Below are 14,705 nucleotides of genomic sequence, written 5' to 3'. Positions count from 1 at the left end.
ATAATCAATATGAACAATAAAGTAGGAACGAACAATTTGCACATTTCTATCTAGGGCATATTTTATAACACGTTGATTTGCCAATATTGATATTAATGGAAAGCAAACAGTCAAAAAGACACGTCCTCTGTCGTAACTGATTTAAAATAGATATAGCACATTTTGTCTTTGGCCTGAGTGTGATGTCTGTTGCTCGAAGGAAGTAAGACAGCTGTACAAAGTAAGACAGCTAAACAAAGTAAGACAGCTGTACAAAGTAAGACAGCTGTACAAACACGTTTAGCATATTTGACCTTGCAAATGGATGAGTCTAGCCTTACATACGTGGGTGAAGATAAAAAAGTGGATCTGCAATCTGACAAAAATTGTGATAACGTACCGTTCATTTGGCGTAGTAAATGCATATTTTTACTGTTCTGATTATAAACCTGCTACATCGTAACTTTATTAAAATTATAATGTATTATTCCTACCCCTGAATAATAATCTAATTAAAGAAAACACTTGCTCGTGGAGAGAGAGAGAGAGAGAGAGAGAGAGAGAGATCATCGGTAGTTGATGGCTTTGTGGTATCCTAACATATCAGCCATTAGTGTCACTAAGAGGGGAATGATGTATATATACAATTATGATATACAAGAAACTCAGCAAGCGTATGTAATTATACTTTGTACGGTCAGGCATTGTCGCTTTGCCTGTGTACAGGTAGAAAACATGGCTTGTACAATATCACTCAGATATTCGTGTCTTGATTTTCTTTCGTAACGAAGACATTGTTGATTTGTACTAAATGGTCTTCACAAACATGTTCCTCACATTGTTAAATGTAAAGGGAATTTACCAGAATCTAACACTCTGTGCGTAATTTATTCATAAAACTATGCAATAATCAGAGTGGCGTGGGTGTGTATGTCGTGTTGTGTTTGTTATTTGATGAACAATAACAAGACTCATTATGAAGTTGACTTTGAATTTAATTGAGACATTAAAAGATGATGGTTTTCAAACACCTGCACGAAGAATAGGGTAGGATCGTTTAGTAACAGCCTTGTCTAAGATGCGTAATAAGTGCATACGTCTGTCAGGCACACTCAACTGTAACTTATTTATCAGCATTTGGACACTCGGGCCACCTCGATTATTTCTGTGATACACAATTATGCCTCAGATATATGTCAGCGTATTTATGCCTTAGATATATGTCAGCGCACTTATGCTTTTGATATATGTCAGCGCAGTTCTGCTTCAGATATGTCAGCGCAATTATGCCTTAGATAAATGTCAGCACAGTTATGCCTTAGATATATGTCAGCGCAGTTATGCCTTAGATATTTGTCAGCGCATTTATGCCATAGATCTATGTCAGCGCAGTTATGTTTTTGATATATGTCAGCGCAGTTATGTCTTAGATATTTGTCAGCGCAATTATGCCATAGATTTATGTCAGCGCAGTTATGCCTTAGATATATGTCCGCGCAGTTATGCCTTAGATATATGTCAGCTCAGTTATGCTGTAGAAAAATGTCAGCGCAGTTATGCTTTAGATATATGTCAGCGCAGTAATGCTTTAGATATATGTCAGCACAGTTGTTTTAGATATATGTCAGCGCAGTTATGCCTTAGATATTTGTCAGCGCAGTTATGCCATAGATTTATGTCCGCGCAGTTATGCCTTAGATATATGTCAGCGCAGTTATGCTTTAGATATATGTCAGCGCAGTTATGCTTTAGATATATGTTAGCGCAGTAAATTGCAGAAAAATCATACATTTTGTTCGCCAGAAAATGCTCTGCACAGAAAGAAAATATATTCCAACCACACCTGCTATTTCTACAAGATGAGTGACTGCAGAATGGACGACAAGTTATAAAAGTTATAAAAGAAAATATAGATGCATTGGCAAAGTCTCGGACAATCATTGTTTCGTAAACAGCAGCGGTAGTGGCATCTACCCGCATACATTTGGGATATGATATGATCGTACGACTGGCCTCGATCTTTCGAATGCACATTGGAGTTATTTAATCACGTTACTAAAACAGGACAATGCCATATGTAGAGATAAATGCCTTCATATTCCCACTGGCGAACGGAAAGGTCCTAGATTATAGGAAAGTCGCTACCTGAGTAAATTGCCAGACTTCGGTGACATTACATTACAAACCCACCACCTTGACTGTAATGATTTTTTTTTTGTTTTTGTTTTTTGTTTTTGTTTTTCCTCGCGAAAATACTTAGTCTGTCCGGTTTAGATTAGCTTCGAAGGCATTTTCCCGTGCCACTTCGGTGGGGCATTCGTGAGTTATGAAAAAATGTCTATTTTTGTTTTGTTTGAGGTAAAATATATAATATCAGTGCGTCACGACGCGTGTTAACTATAGGGGTTCATCGTGGAAGTTCGTTTTGGGTTGTGATCTTACACATGTCATTGTGAAATATCGTAGAGATAAAAGTGTTCGTACTGTATTTTGCGCGGGTAGAGTGGGATGGGGTGGGATAGAGTGGGGTGGAAAGTATGGTTCAGATAATTCATATATATTTCACCTATAGACCACTGAAACATCCCAACAGAAAGGCTCTCATACCTATGCAAAATTATTAAAGCCCCTAAAGCCCCATCTTCCACTGGTTGTATTGTTTGATTGGTTAATTCCTGATATATGTATCACACATGGGCGGGAAGCTGAGAGACAAATTATAGGTGAGATGCCTGTACTCGGCCATGTGACGTATTTGTCAGAGCCACCTTATAATGAAAATAAAACATTCCATACAGAAATTACACTCCTGCCTAATGGATATGGGCTGCAATATATATATATATATATATATATATATATATATATATATATATATATATATATATATATATATATATATATATATATATATATATATATATATATTCGTGTAGGGCAAAAATTATCGATAAGAGAACAACAATTTAATTTTCGACGGTGGAGGGAGAAGTGATCTGGTGATCTGGGGGTTTTTTTTATTCAGCCAACGAGTATATTTTGCTTGTACCTAAATAAATTGCATTTCATTGATAACCAACATAATAAATATATGGACATAATAAGTGTTTATCTTTCCTCTACAGATCGGAGCAAGGTATTAGAGGGCCGAAATTAGTTTTTAAAATATTTAAGTCTATGGTCCCGAGCTGCATGTACTGAATTCCCTTCGTTTGCGGAAGAATACTACATAGAGTTTTTGAGTCGAAGTGGAAAACTTTTGATGATGTGGTAGGTGGATGGCGATTTGAAACTATTGATTGCCACAGTGTAAAGAAACATAAAAGAAGGACTGGTTTGATGTTAAGAATATTGAAATATGAAGAAAGTAATTAACCAGATAGCAAAGCAGGTGGAAAAAATAATCATCGATGACACGGTGAAGACAAGTTAGATCAAATTCTCTGAACCATTGCCGCCAAGTAAGCGACTCGGCTGCTATCGGAGCCATTTACTATCCAGTTTTGGTTATTATCATTACGCAGAGGTTGCGTCTGTAAATTACGAGTAACAAAAGAGTTCCGAACACTTGGGCCCATTATGTTATTGAATTTTATGACTTGCTCAAGTCAGTCTAATATATCTCTTGACTGCAATTAAAACTAAATAAAAGTCTACGTTAAAAATGTGTTAGCATGTGATTTTTAAATATCTTGCTTACTTGAGCACTTTCGTCGTCAATTCTTCAATTTCGGATGTATGTAGTTTTGCACGTTTATTAGGCTTCTCGGTTTCAGAGATAATTAAATACTGCATGTAATCTGCAATCCCATAATGCCTAAACAGAGGTGACTGGGTTTGAAAAACTCCGGAACTTCTTAAGTCTTTTTTTTATAAAAAGTTATAATTTTTTTTATTTTAAAAATGTGATAAAGGAAAAATTAGAGACTAAAAGACCTAACTAATCTATGAATTTTCCTACTGCGTATTTACACTAGTTTTGAAATCCGAGGGCTTCGAATATTGAAGGATCATACAAAATATTGTTATAAAATAAAACTTTCACTCTAGTGTAGAATGAATGTTTTATGATGTTAAAACATATAATTGTACCTCCAGTGCATTTCTTTATGCGTTATTTGTCTTTATGTAGTCATGTGATAAATAGCTATTCATGCTTATGACACTGTTTATTATTAACACATAGACCTACATGTATGCCACAAGGACACGCCAAGTACATGAGTAGCATAAGTGGTGGCATTTCCACTATGAGCATAATGCGTGAAACGACCTTCATCAGACAAATGAATGGTTGCCAAAATAATAATTTAAAAAAAATAATAATAATAAGTACCGATTCCATTCTCATAAACGGAATAACACCTCAAAAACCCATATAAACACGCCACCTACCGTTTAAATTCGACTATGGGTTAGAAAATCGGTATCTGAACCACAGCCTGATGACTAACTTAAGCTTCCAAATAACCGCCATTACTCCAGACCGAAGAAATGGGTGGCAGGTGAGTAGAGAGTTACTGGGGCATAATAAAATCCAGTGTTCTCTCCAACGTTTTGATGTGTGTGTGTGTGTGTGTGTGTGTGTGTGTGATTTGGATTTTTAACGTAGCTTTATATTTTAAAAAAATCCGGTCATATGACTGCGATGTCTGCAGTGCGGCTGTTTATAGTGATGACTAGCAATGGGGCATCATGTCCCATCCATTTCACACGATCCTGACACCAGGCCGACCAGTCCTACCACTAACCTCTTAATGCTGAGCGCCAAGCGAGGCAGCTGCAAGTACCATTTTTGTAAGTCTTTGGCATGACTCGATCGGGGTTTGAACCTGCGACATCCCGCATCCGAGGCGGACGCTCTAACCACTTAGGCCACCGGAGCGGTGGTCTAACGTTTTTCCAAAATGATGCACAATGCTAACAAAAAATAACAAGGAATCCAATGCATATGAAACTACGGAAACATCTTGAAAAGTAGAAGTCTGCTACCTGACAATGACGGAATCGGGATAATGAGAAAGGGGTTGGGTGAGAGGCAAAATAGTACATATTTGGATTTTGAAAAATAACAAGGTGAATGTTTAAAGCAAAAAGACGAAACAATACAGCAAAACAAACAAATAAGCAAAAATACCCTACTCCACCATATCAAGTTAGGACCCTTCATGAAGTAAAAACACTATGGAATCTCTTTTGAAAATAAATTGGGAGCCTGGAAGCGAAGACACGTTACCAAGATCTCTGTAGCCTATCGAAATGATGCCTTAGCGACAACGCATCTAGCCAAGCTTTTTTCATCTGACTTTTAGGTACACGAACCTGGTTGCTAGTGTTTATTTATTCTTTTCACGATACATCATTTCAGCAGTTTTCTGTGCAAATGTCGTTATAATAGTACTTCGTTTAAAACAAAACAAAAATATACTTTCTTTTTCGCGTGATTCAATCTCGCGTCGGAAGCTGAGTAGGAAGCAAGAAAACACGTTAAAATGTTCCCCCTGATGTCGTGTCAAGCCGTGAGAATACTACGCCATTACGATGGATGATGTACGTTACCGCCTGGGGGACAGACCCTACATTACAAGATATTATTTCGGTTTACCACTTAGCACACATCGTCTCTGATTTTAAGAATAGATTAAAACACATGTAATGCACCATTGCGCATTCTCCTAAAATAAAACAGGAACCGATTTAGCCGATATAAATACTAAGCAGGTCTTACATTATTTTACAACATTAGACTTTTACAAACAAATCGTGTACGTACCTGTTTAATCCCACGATTCCAGTTGTTATGTTATGCGCAAATAAGTCACAATAGGGAAAAAAAATTAACCACTTTATGAATGTAACCAACACCACTACTGGCTTCGCATGAAATGCCGGTAACATCCGCTGTCACATGGTTGAAAATAATATATCGGCGATCAGTCGTATGTTTCCTGACAAATGCAAAACAATTCAACTGGCTAACTGTCACGTGAGAGAGAGAGAGAGAGCTCTCTAAATATTTACACCGTCCAGGTTAAATACCTGCAAATAAGTAGGTCGAGCACTTAAAACGACAATGAAACGGCAGGCAGAAAGAACCCCACCTTGTGTGCAACAGTCATAATATCATTAAATGAGTTCCCGTTGTATGCGTCGTCTGATTTGTGAAATGTCGTCTACCATCTGTGCCTTATATGATTTCGACGTATTGACTCTATTACTACTACTGATATACTGACAACGACAGCCAGTCTGTTTGCTGTATGTATGACGGATTATCGATCAGGTGCTATATAATACTGCGAGACTTCGCTGTCGATAGGTAGAATGACAAATCATTAAATATGAAGATTTACCTGTTAGAGGTGCGTGGCGGACAGAAGACCATGTACATGACATTTGTCAGATATAATTGATAAAGAAAACTGTCCATGTCGATGTTTACTTCATCGTGTCACATGTCCAACTTGATGAAGTATACTGCTGGTCATCGACCACCTCCACCGAGTGAAACTGAACAAAAGTGATATAGATTAAGGTCGCAACGTTTTAATCACCTTTTTTCAGCAAAGTCTACACATTCACAATGGATACCTGCTTTATTCTAGATGAAGAATGTCTTTATATTGTGAAGGTATTTTTATTGATAAATTCCTCATCCTTGTTTTCGTTGATGTATCGACTGCAAACCTGGCATTTTCGGTTTCAGTTATTGGAAAGGTCACGATTAACGCTTAACAGGTTTAGATCGTGCATTAAATGAAATCAGCTGGTAAATATTCTTTCGCAAGATGACATATAACTTTCACCATAGGTTTATTTCGGGTGTTTGTACTAGCCTTGGTCTTGTTTATTTTTCTTGCCTGTCGAGATCCGGGTAGGCATGTTTGAGGCTAATTCCACAGTCAGCTGAGAAACTGGCAGCCATTTAGGAATTCTATTCCAGCATACCCCAAATCTACCCACTTTGATAGTTCGAGTTTTATTGCGTACGAGGTACACGTTTTATTTATTGACAAATGGAAAAAGTAAAACCAGACAGATGTGTATCACTATTCTCGAGACAAATGTGTAATACTATACATTAGCTGAGTCTTACTGTACGCATCGTCCAGTTGGATTCTTTTTCTGAACCATGTGGTACACCAGTATGCTTTTTTGTTATTTTGCATTTACGTGATTGGGTTCTAATCTCTCTATAGCAGAGGTGGGCAAACTTTTCCAGTGCAGGTGCCGCATACACAAATTTACACCTTGTCGCGGGCCGCATAGTTCATTAAGTAAAAGAATTAATATTTGAAATAGCAAAAACAAAAGGTTTTTCTAGATAACATCTAATTAATTTTCAGTTGTCAATATGTTGTTAATATTTGAAAACTTAAATTTATACTTCAAAAGAAGCACATCTATTTGATAAACAGAGTAACATGAGTCAGTGCGAATGATGACTTGTTCCATGGCCGCATGAAAACCCTTGGCGGGCCGCATGAAAGCCCTTGGCGGGCTGTAGTTTGCCCACAGGATAAGGCCCCTAATTATGAATTTTAGCATTATAGCTCACTAGTGGGGAAAGATTAGAGATTTTGGAAATTTATTTTGGCAGTGGTTGTTTGCATAATGTTACACTCTCATATATATATATATATATATATATATATATATATATATATATATATATATATATATATATATATATATACATACATACATACATACATACATATATATATATATATATACATATATACATATACATATACATATATATATACATATATATATATACATATACATATATATATGCATATATATATACATATATATACATATATATACATATATACATATATATATATAGATAGATATATATATATGTATATATATATATATATATATATATATATATATATATATATATATATATATATATATATATATATATATATATATATAAATAATGGGGACTTTGTATAGTGCCTAATCTTTAGAAGCTCTAAGCGCTTTACAACATTAGACAACACCTATAACATAAAAAAATATATAATGATACGATTACAAAAAACAAATACCATGAAATTAGAAAACATAAAAAACATGCTGAAAATATTTAAGGTAGGAAACATTATTTGGTCTTCAAGTTTGTTTTTGCAGTCGAAATAAGTGGGTTTTAAGAGCACTCTTGAATGGGATCACCGTGTCTTTGTGTCTAAGTTCAATGGACAATTCATTCCTCGTTGCTGGGTCCTGGTATGCAAAAGAACGTTGTCCATATGACTTCGTTTTCATAGTGGGAATAATGAGTATACGATTGTCAGAAGAGGAGCGTCTTGCTTGTGTGTACACATGGGTGAGGTCGGATAGGTATGTTGGACTCGAGTCCGTCAGTGAAACGTAGCACAGAGAACAACTTTTGTGCTTGATTCTGGATCGAATGGATAGCCAGTGTAGGGTACAGAGCAGCGGGGAGGTGTGCTCTGATCGTGATACTCTAAATATGATCCGAACAGCTGTGTTTTGAACTTTTTGAAGTTTCTGGAGTGGTATTGAGATGAATCAGACAGAGTTGAGTTACAATAGTCCAGTCTTGAAAGTACTAATGAACACGCAAGTGTTTTAGTGGCATCAGCTGAAAGACATTTGTGAATTGAGCTGATGCGTCTCAGCTCAAGATATGCAGTCTTGCATATGTTCATGACATGTTGGTGCAATGTGAGATTACTGTCCAGAGTAACACCTAGGTTTCGTAATGACTGTGTGAATTTAATGTTGGTGTTGCTGATATTTATTGTTTGAGGTAAAGGATGTGAATGAGAAAGTCTTTGTGTTGTGATCAGAATAGCCTCAGTTTTATCATCATTCATCTGCAGCTTGTTACATGTCATCCATGATTTCACATCAGAAATGCACCTCTCTACACCTTGGATGGTAGTATCAGCTTCAGTTGGGTGGCTAGATTTGTATATTTGTGTGTCATCAGATCAGCGTACAGTTGGTGAGACACTGGATGATGATCTATGACACTTGAGAGCGGCTGAGTGTACAGAATGAAGAAAACAGGTCCAAGAACAGACCCCTGTGGAGCACCACAACATAGATTAACTGGGCTGGAGTGTATTCCATTTGCAGACACAATTTGTGTCCTGTTGACCAAGTAGGACTTGAATCACAGTAAGGCTGTATCATAAATGACAAATACATGCTGGAGACGGTGAAGTAATATATCATGGTCTATTGTGTCAAATGCTGCAATACAATATGTATGTATGTATGTATGTATGTATGTATGTATGTATGTATGTATGTATGTATGTTGTATGTATGTATGTATGTATGTATGTATGTATGTATGTATGTATGTGTGTGTGTGCGTGTGTGCGTGCGTGTGTGTGCGCGTGTGTGTGTGTGTGTGTGTGCGCGCGCGCGTCTGTGTGTGTGTGAATGAGCATATAAAATTATGTAAACAATTACAATATTAAAATCTATAGCGAGATAAGAAATTCAAATTTACTGGGGGCACATGGCTTGGGATCTATATGATTAATTCAGTATTGTCTATCTTGTAAAGAGCATAATTTTTGTTATTAATCTTATCGGCTTTTAATGTATGCGTATATTTTTAATGAAATGGGAATACTATTTTAGCATTAAAAATCTAGTTACCTTTTGCCAGTTAAGTTTGGTACAAATGACAAGTTATAAGGCAATGCTGCAATCATTTTACATATAAGATGGAAAAATCAGACAAATATTTACAAATATTTTATAGAAATTTTTTATTGTAATTAAACAAGATCATAAATAATTTTTTTCGTTATAAAGTATAATATATGACTGCTTCACGTGCACGGAATCATTGATCGTTGCATAACGAAGGCAAACAAACAGAGATATTTTTCATGCACTGACAATCGGTCAATTGATGATGATGATGATGATGATGATGATGATGATGACTTGTTTTTCTTACACGTATATTATCAAGTACGACTTTGTTTTAGATCTGTGAAATAACATGTTCCTATTAACTGAGATTAGCGTTAGGTTGCCAGTAACTTTTAAGATATAAAATATCCTTAGCTACCTGTATTGTTCCTAGCTATCTGTAAATTATACTTGTCTTAATTACATGCACTGGTCCAAGCTACCTGTAAATTATTCTTGTCTTAGAAACCTGTATTGTCTTAGCTACCTGCAAATTATACATGTCATAATTACATGTATTGGTCCTATCTACATGTACATTATGCTTATCTTAGTTACCTGTATTGGTCTTACCTGCACGTCAATTATACGTTTCTTAGCTAGCTGTAAATAATAAGTCTTGCATAATTTTATGCTTTTCTAAGGACCAATACATGTAATTAAGACAATTATAATTTACAGATAGCTAGGAAAAATACAGGTAGCTAAGACGAGTATAATTTACAGGTCTCTAAGGCAAGTATAATTTACAGGTAGCTAAGACCAATACACGTAATTAAGACAAGTACAAATTACGGGTAGCTAGAACTAATACATGTAATTAAGACAAACAGATAATACTGATATCTAGGATAAAACATGTAATTAAGACAAATATAAATTACAGGTCTCTAAGGCAAGTATAATTTACAGGTAGCTAGGACCAATGCATGTTATTAAGACAAGTAAAATTACGGGTAGCTAGGTCCAATACATGTAATTAAGACAAGCATAATTTATGGGTAGCTAGGACCAATACAGGCAGCTAAGACAAGTATAATTTACAGTTAGCTATGACCAATACATGTAGCTAAAACAAGTATAATTGACAGGTAATTAGGTCCAATACTGGCAGCTACAACAAGTACAACTTACATGTAGCTAACACCACTACAGGCTGCTAAAACAAGTCTGCATACAAGCAATTGAAAAGAGCATCTAATTCATGCTGAAGTCATATATTTTGTTAGTGTTTTTAACCTAAATAAATGCAAAATTTAGACAATCCCCCTTAAGTGAATGAAATATTCTATTGTTTGAAATTAGAGATGTAATATAGTTATTGTACGCACAGGTCGCCTCAAGAGATACTAGGAAAAGCAATACATATACAAAATTCATAGTACATGCGTACATACATACATGGACAGAACGTTATATTATATATAATGAAGTTTATTCAGGTAGAAACAAGACGGACCATATAATAATAATAATAATAATAATAATAAATAAATAAATAAATATAAATAAATTTAAAATTTGTAAAAAAAAATCCCTACAGTTCTTTTTATATATATAGAAACAAGAAGAACCGTATAATAATAATAATAATAATAATAACAGCAACAAATGTTCCATAACATTCATCAAATTTGTGATTTGTCAAGTTCTGAGTGTGTTTGGAATAATATAAAAATAGTATGATTTGTCAAGATTTCAATGTATTGAGTGTAATATGCAAATATTATGATTTGTAAAAAAAGAATCGTGCATTGGGTGTAATGTACAAATATGGTTTGTCAAGATTTCAGTGCATTTACTGTAATATAAAATAATATCATTTGTTAAGATTTTATTGCAATGGGTGTAATTTACAAATATTATAATTTGTCATGATTTCAATACGTTTAGTACAATATAAAATAATATCATTTATAAAGATTTTAATGCACTGGTTGTAGTATACAAATAATATAATTTGTCTAGGTTTCAATGCGTTGACTGTAGTATAAAAATATGATTTGTCAAGATTTCAGTGCATTGAGTGTAATATAAAATAATATCGTTGGGTGTAATGTACAAATATTTTTATTGGTCACGATTTCAATGCGTTGAGTGTAGTATGTAGTATGATTTGTAACCATTTCAATGCGTTGAGTGTAATAGTATGATTTGTCAAGGTTTCAATGCGTTGGGTGCAATGTACAAATAGTATGACTTATCAAGATTTCAGTGCATTGAGTGTAATAATATCGTATGTCAATATTTAAATGTATTGAATGCAAACGTAAAATAATATGAGATATGAAGATTTTATTGCTGTGAGTGAAATGTACAAATAGTATGACTTGTCAAGATTTCAATGCATTTGTGTAACAGAAGGAGTTGTCGAGATTTCAACGCATTGGTTGTAATGTAAAATTAATTTTTCACATCAGACTTTTCTGCAACATGTAAAAGGTAGCAACAAAAAGTGGAACTTACCTCAAATATTTTCTCTCCTATATCAAATAAATAGTTCTGTCATTAATTGGTAATCCATCAACCCTTCCTTTTTTAATTTGCAATCCATGGTTGATTTTCTAGATTCTGTAAGAGTTTGCTTACTTTATTTTGAACATTAACATTTATATTTTAAACAAAAGCTAAGTCAGTTTTATATATACCAAATATGATTAATTTACGTTAGGTTGCCATATCAGACTGCCAAGTCTGGCTATAATTGATCCATCAAGATTTTCTTGCATCAGGCAACTAAAACTTTTGATGGACATCAGAGGTAAAAATAAAAGAGAAGACAAAAAAGTAAATTTCACATAAAACAAGTTCATGTAAAGAAAATTTACACCAAAAAAATCATTTTGCCTTTTTGCAATGAATACGATGTATATTTTCTAACCGTTAAAAGCAATAAACCAGTGGTAATTTTTACAAGTTTAGTATTTAGATCTTTTAGACTTCACAGTGAATTATTTAAATGTGCACTATAATTATTCCATCAGTATATTAAACATTTAATGAAAAGTACATTTTCTCAACTAGCCTCGATAAACTGATGCATAGGATGATTATTATACATTTATTTTATTTATTGTTTAACTAATTAGTTTTCTGATAATGTACTCCTCTTTTTCTTTTCCTTTTGATGTGATTGTGTGTACTTTTCCATTCTTTCTTTCTTTTTCTTTGTCGTCTCAAGAATGTTTAGTTACTTCTTTTGTAGCAATTAACATAGATATAAGAATGACAGTGATTCATAGTTTGACACACACACACACACATATATATATATATATATATATATATATATATATATATATATATATATATATATATATATATATATATATATATATATATATTATGATGCATACTAGTTTGGGATTAACTAATGCATTTTGTATATTTATATGTTTGTCAGGGGCTGATAGGATCTTTAGCAATAAAGAGTGTTCTTTCTTCTTCTAGTATTGATGAAGGGCTGTCCCGTCACACCCTAATGCATATAGGAAGAATTATGGAGTGATACACTCATCTCTGTCTCTCTCTCTTTCTCTCTCTCTCTCTCTCTCTCTCACACACACACACACACACACACACACAAGGACAAGACTAGACCAGTTGTAATTGGCCCAGACTTTGATATATGAAATGAAACATTAAGCGCAGATGTGCCAGAATATCCGATAATATCAACCTTGGAAAAGCTAGACCCATACTGACTTTATACAGGGTGGGAGTGTGTGTTCGAAACAATTACCCTCCAGTTGTATACAACCACACAAGTTAATTAACAATTTTAAATTAATTATTTAGTTTCATACATGCGTTTAGAATCTTGTTTCACACTCCGTTTTAATGGTATTTTCACAAAATTAAACGCCTTATAACCTTGCCCGTAAGTATGTATGTATGTATGTATGTATGCATGCATGCATGCATGCATGTATGTATGTGTGCATGTATGTATGTATGTATGTATGTATGTATGTAGGTAGGTAGGTAGGTAGGTAGGTAGGTAGGTACGTACGTACGTACGTACGTACGTATGTATGTATGTATGTAGGTCAGTAGTGAAGTAGGTATGATGGATAGATGTACTGGCTTTAAGAGCACATAAGTACAAACCCGGCTAAAGTGTGCTATCAAAGATGCCATTGAGAGTATCCGCAGTTTTGTACTTGTGACCTTTAGAATGCACCTCAGCCCCTAACCTTATGGAATGTATTCAAGACTACAAACATTCCTTCTCATTTGTTCATCCTAACTTTAAAATTAACACAATGCTAAACCTGATCGTCATTTCCTCACTCTTTTTTTATTGATATAGTTTAGATTACACGTGTGTCCTTTATTGGTTGTTTATTTGAGTTCATTATCAATTCAAACCTTCTGTCTGTCTAACCTTATTCACTTTATATCGGATCGCTCCGGTGGCCTAGTGGCTAGAGCGTCCGTCTCGGATACGGGAGGTCGCAGGCTCGATCCCTGGTCAAGTAATCCCAAAGACTTATAAGAATTGTACTAACAGCTGACTCGCTAGGCATCCAACATAAAGTGGTTAGTGTTAGGACTGGTCTGCCCAGGTCCAGCCCTAGGATGTACGGGGAACAAGGCAGCCTGGACAATGTGACTGTGTGGGACATCATGCTATATCTCTGCGGCATGATGCCCCAGTGCAAGACATCACTATAAACTGCCACACTGCAGACATCATAGCGATATGACTTAAAAGTGTTCTTGTTTTTGTTGTAGGGGTTATCGCCATTTTTCAGCACACGATAGGCTTATACATGGCGGCCAGTATTAATGGTGGAGGAAGAACCCGGGAAAACCCCAGAAAGAACCACCGACCCTCGAGAAGCTACTGGCAAGCTTTCTCACATACCCACACTGGCTGAATCCAAGACTCGAACCTGCGCAGACAGAGGTGAGATGGCAGTGATCCGTAACGGAGAGCGCTTTAGACCACTCGGCACTCGGGGCCTCCTAAACAATTGTTAAAGCTACGTTAAACATCCAAATCACACACACACACACACACA

General features: G+C 35.1%; 1 protein-coding gene across 3 annotated transcripts in view; it reads right to left on the bottom strand.

Annotated features, from left to right (window-relative positions):
* The window catches only part of LOC149775688 (uncharacterized), a 38,513-nt gene extending 30,971 nt beyond the window's left edge, over nt 1–7,542 (bottom strand). For all 3 annotated transcript variants that reach the window (XR_016416567.1, XM_089943993.1, XM_089943992.1), the window contains exon 1: nt 5,753–7,542. The gene's annotated coding sequence lies outside the window, so the exon portion shown is untranslated. The remainder of the gene's footprint in view (nt 1–5,752) is intronic.
* Between the last annotated feature and the right edge of the window lie 7,163 nt (nt 7,543–14,705).

This window comes from Sinohyriopsis cumingii, chromosome 19 (genome assembly GCF_028554795.1).
Source record: "Sinohyriopsis cumingii isolate HCF-2022 chromosome 19, ASM2855479v2, whole genome shotgun sequence".
NCBI classification, from domain to species: Eukaryota; Metazoa; Mollusca; class Bivalvia; order Unionida; family Unionidae; genus Sinohyriopsis; species Sinohyriopsis cumingii.
This window is presented reverse-complemented; position numbering and strand designations above follow the sequence as displayed.